Below are 5810 nucleotides of genomic sequence, written 5' to 3' on the forward strand. Positions count from 1 at the left end.
AGGGGTGGGGCTGCTGAGCGGGAGCAGCCCAAGCCGTCAAGCTCCTCATATCGCCAGTCTCAAAAACAGAACGTTGCAACCCGCACCCCTCCACAGAAAAATCGGGGGTCGGGGCGACACTCTCAGTCGGGGCCTTCTAGACCGAAAACAGATCTGCGGACCGTTATTTTGTTTAAGAGGACCTCGGCTAAACGGTCCTACCATTGTCAGGTCCCGGAGGGCAGCCCCACCTGGGGAGGAAAGGATAACACCTCAGTATACGGTGCAGTGAAGAGGCTACAGCAGTCAGGTCAGTTGTTCCCTCAGTGCCCTCAAGGAGGTTCATTGATACCCCTGCCACCCTCGGTGCTTCAGGGCTCAGTGAGCTCCGACGAGCGAAGATCCCAGCTGCCGCCCGGCAACGGTACGGCACGGGAGAGCTCGCCCCCTCAAGTGAGGGTGCTACAGCAGTCAGGTCGGTCATTCCCTGCCGGTCATCCGCTTCAGGGCACCGAAATGGCTCCTCTAATAATACTAGAGGCCAGCCTCAAGAGGCTGGTTCCCTTAGTATATTTTCTGGTAGCGTGGAAACTTCTACCAAATATCTCAAAATGGGTCCTGCAGATTGTAGATCCCTATATATATATATATATATATATATATATATATAAAACATTTATAAAAATTTATGCATTGTAAAGCCCTAAATAATAAGCATGTTTAAATGTATGCTTTAAATGCATATTTGAATGTATTACACACATACTAAGTAATTTTTATATTTAATGATTTAGTTTGCTTTTCTACTTGAAAAAAACAAACAAAAAAAACTGTACAATCTGTAAAACTTGGTCCAAAGTTAAGAAATCCAGCTATGACTGCCTAAATGAGTACTAAATCATTTAATGTAAAAATAATAATAAATAAATAAATAAAAAAGATAGTGCACTAATACCTTGTTTTATATTTTGATATTTACATACTGAGATTCACTTACTTGAAAATATAACCACAGTGCCCACACTTTAGATAGCATTTGAAAGCAGGTTCCTGTAAGGATGGCCCTTTCTTGTACTGTTAAGACAGCCGTGTTACCCGTGGGGGGCAGTGTCAACAACAACTAGCCTACCCCTGTCTGAGGCTGAAGGATTTAATAGAGGCCAACCAGTGGATCATGGCAAGACACTTCACACACTCCTGTGGTGGAGAAGAGCAGTGAGGTGACAGTGGACTCTTTCGATGCAATCAGATCTGCATTTGCCCCCGAGGAGCCCGTGATCTTGTTGATTTTGTCTGTTTCTCCCTGTGATGTATCTACCATGAGGTGCACCGCCCCATGGGACTGTTTTCCAGAACCCGGTGTAATGTTAGATTGTAAAGCTGGAAGGCAAGAGAGAAGCCATTTCATGGCTCTCAAGCTCAGATGTGAAAGTAATACTCAGCTGGTGTTACAGCAGGCCTCTCTGGATTGAACCTATCATATTCAGTTATTTCAATGTCATTGAGGATGTGTGTGTGTGGGGGGGGTGATTAAATATTGCAACCACGTAGATGGTCGATGCATACTAAAATGCTAAATTATTTTATATGGATGGACGATGCATGAACCTGCAATGACATAAAAGAATGAGTGGACGATACATCTGGACATGATCCAAACCTCAGAGACAAAGGGGAGCAAAAGGCCCTTTTGAAAGTTTTTTCCAGCAGAGTGACATTGAAATGTCATTCTTGTCATTTCCCCCATCCACACTGCTGAACACGCCATTACAGTAGCTTTGTTCTTGACGGGCACTTTCACTACAAAGGTAGGAACCAGGCGCGGGAAGAGTTTTGATGAAGTGGATGTCATCGAGGGGGCATCCTTGGTCTTCTAGTCCACCACAGCTGATTGGATTACATTTTGGGAAAACTCCTGCCTTGTCTGCACAAGCCACATGTCTATACTTCAAGAAGACAAAGTAGAGTGAGAGAGGAGGCAGGGGTGTGGATGATTAAATTAAATGTTGTTTGGGTTAGTATGCTCAATGGGATTGAGGGTTCATTGTGCTGGACAGATAGGGAAGAGGCAGAGGGAAGTTCTGCGGTTAGATTAACTTTAAGCCTTTCATTCTTTCTGACTACGTATACTTTCATTTAGAGTTCTATAATCACTTCACTTCAACTCCAATCCAGGTTTTCCATTTCATGCTCATTTGTGAGAAAAACTCCACTAATTTGCACCCAGTTACTGCTCAACCATAAAGCTATTACATTAGCGTAGTATTAGTTTGATGATATGATTGCTTGGGATTTAAAAAAAAAGACTACACAGTCATCACAATTCAAGTTACAAGCACATTCTTCAGAAATTCCAGAATATGCATAGTAAATCACAATTTGAGAAGAAAACAATAACAATTCACTTACTTTGCTAACAATTGATGCATTACTCTGATAATGAAAATGAATTGATTACAGAATTTGCAGTTCATGCTGCTGTTTTCATTATTTGTAATCCTATTGTAAAATGTAAAAATGTAAAAATATTGCATATTTGGCTAATTTTTGTAAGGGAAAAACATGACTTATGTTCAGTATTAGGATTTTTCTATAAAGATATTGTAGTGATGTTGACATGTAGGCAATTTAGAAAGTATAGTTTTGTTAAATCTTGAGTATTAAAGTCATGTGAGAGATAGATATCAGGGCAAAATAAAGAGACTGAAAAGAAAAATGGAAGTGAAGGTGCAGTTCAGGAGAGAACTTTTAATTATTTTGCATGTCCCCAACCTAAGGTTTTAAACCTTTTTTTAGGTGAGGTCCATACAAAAAATAGGGTTGTCCATGATTCAGAATTTGTTGTGGCTGTATGAGTGTGAGATTTCCCGGCCTGAATTTTTTTCCTAGTCCAATTAATGGCGCAGGTGGTTTAATTTACTACACATATAGGCCTACTGAAGCTCGCGGTGTTTTCAGCCTCAGCCCTCTCAATATATGAGTACATGAACACAAAAACATAATCTCTAGAACTGCTCTGAGTCACTTCATGAGCATTTTACTTATTTTGAGAAAACTATCGTCATATCATATACAAAGAGACACCAATGTTTCAGGAGTTTAGTACACAGATTAGGACACATGCTTATTAGATAACTGTATTTGAGTTGATGTATATGCTTTTATTTATTTATTTTTTTTTTTCATTTATTTATTTATTTATTTTTCATTAACGATTTTTTTTCCCAAACCATTGTTAGATGCAGTGTTTCCTGTAGTTATGCAAATATTTGATTTGGTTTCAAAGAAGTAAACTATTTCTTATGATTTTAAATCTGCATTGAACTTCAAAAAGGCGGTACTAAAGTCTGATTTCGTGGTGGATGTGTTCAAATTTGATCATCTTAATTCAAATGATGAAGGATTTTTATTACACTTCCAAAGTAACCTTCCCAACACTGCTTATTTATGTTTCATGTATTATATTAAAAGAATACTAAAAATATATTTAATTGTTATATTTATATTTTAATAATTTTTCTGTAAATGTTCAAACTGTTATCAGAGCAAATATTTGCACCCCTATACATTTGTGATAGATGAGAGTTACAAATTACTGCCATACATTTTTTTTTTCATGAACATTTTTTTCTCATCTCATCTCACGTTTTTCTCATCACTTTTTAAATTCCACAACAATTTTTTATTTTTTTTGGTCATCCTCTGCATCATTTATTTTCACAAAACGTCTTTCCAACAATTTCACACATTCCTTTCATTATGAGTGTTAATAGTCTGTGTGGTGTTTATCATGAGGAAAAAGTTTTTGTTGAAATTCAATTGCATTATGGGCTGATGTGTTACACTCATGATGGAGCGATATCAGAGTGATTTTGGAGCGAGGGAGAACACAGACGCTCCAGCTTTACACTGCTCAATTCAGGCACATATTCTGCTTTCGATCCTTACTTATGAACAGACATTAAAAGATCTTTCCATAGTTAAATACTCAGACTGACAATAAGATTAATTTAGGCCTGTTTACCTGAAATCAAAAGGGATCAGCTGGCGTGATGAGTTGTTTGCAGAAGGATGAAGAGTACTGTGAGTGTTGATGTGTCACACTGACCTAGCCGGAACAGCTCTGCATCATGCCACTCACCTAATGAGGTTTTTGACAATGGCCAGCTGTTCCTGGAGAGGTGAAGAGGGTATCATCTCCAGAACCGTCACACTTGCCCACTTTGTGCCAGCTTGCTGCAGTCTAATTGACATCTGCCTGACTCTCTCTTCACAAATGCTGGACGGGAAGAAGCGAAAACCAATTAAAATCTGATCAATGAGCGCTTTCTACCCATACACAAAGAGATTCCTGTGGATCGGTGCAAGTTTTTATGTTTAAGCACCCGTGTGGTTTGTTTTCTAGCTTTGTTTTGTACCAGTAAGCTCTGGCTGGGAGAACAGTTATTACAGGCTCTTTACGGAGGCTGTGTGTGACCCCTGTCTGAAGGTGAACGCCACCGGCTGCTCCAGCGTAGTCCATCACAACACTGCTTACCGCTTTCCATTACACTCCAGGTGCTCTTCAGTAATGCTGATACACACAAAACACACACTCGCACACAATGTAGCTCCATCTCACCTGAATTGTACCTTGTAACCCCTCAGCCCATACGCGTACACGTCCACGGGGCTGTTTAAAATACAGTCATCGCTCAAATCCACCCACCCGCTAACACACCCGCCACTTATAAACACATTCACATGGGTCGTCGCAATGACGGACTAAAGTGAGGCCTCACCACCTCGGGTCCACGCTCCTCAGAGAGCCAGCCGAGGGCCGTTTCCCTTGCGGAGGACTGTAATAAGTGTCAGCAGTGGCTGCAGATGGAGTCAAGTCTTTATTCAGAGATGAAAAAGGGAAATGAAAGGTCACAGTTCACTTCTTAATTCGCATAGGTGGTTTCTAATACTTCACTGGTTTTGAAGTGGGTGGGTGGACTTTACTAAGATGAAATGTGTCTGCTGATAGTGCAGTTAATGGCTGTATGTCTAACATTTAGATATTATTTATGAATATGCATTTATTTTATTTGAAAAAGGTGTCATTAATGGTGTATCAAATATTCTATTAAATTAATGCATTTTGACAGTTTGACATTTAGCTTAAATAATTGAATAATGGAAGACAAATGAAACAGAATCAAGGAGATGCATCTATACTATAAAATTATATGAATTATATAGGCCTTTATTTCACTTTAAGATGTCAAAAACTAGTTTAAAACTAGTTTAGATCATTCCATTCAAAGTGACATATACACTACCCTTCAAAAGATTGGGGTCAGTATTATTTTTCTTTTATTCAGCAAGCATGCATTAAATTTATCAAAAGTGACAGTAAAGACTTTTTCAATGTTACAAAAAACTGTCTATTTCAAATAAATGCTGTTCATTTGAACTTTATATTTATCAAAACATGTAAAATAGTAATAATTCATAAAAATAATAAGTAGCACAACCACTTTCAACATTGACAATAATATAAAATTCTCAAGCACCAAATCAGTGTGTTACAATGTTTTCTGAAGGATCATGTGACACTGAATACTGGAGTAATGTTTGCTGAAAATTCAGCTGCTCAAATTTTATCACAGGAATAAATTACATTTGAATATATATTAAAGGGGTCATATAACGTTGCTAAAAAATAACATTATTTTGTGTATTTGATGTAATGAAATGTGTTTATGCAGTTTAAGGTTAAAAAAACACATTATTTTCCACATACTGTACATTATTGTTTCTCCTCTATGCTCCGCCTTTCTGAAACGCGTCGATTTTTACAAAGC

Source organism: Sinocyclocheilus anshuiensis, unplaced genomic scaffold (assembly GCF_001515605.1).
Source record: "Sinocyclocheilus anshuiensis isolate Anshui unplaced genomic scaffold, SAMN03320099.WGS_v1.1 scaffold1011, whole genome shotgun sequence".
Lineage (NCBI taxonomy): Eukaryota > Metazoa > Chordata > Actinopteri > Cypriniformes > Cyprinidae > Sinocyclocheilus > Sinocyclocheilus anshuiensis.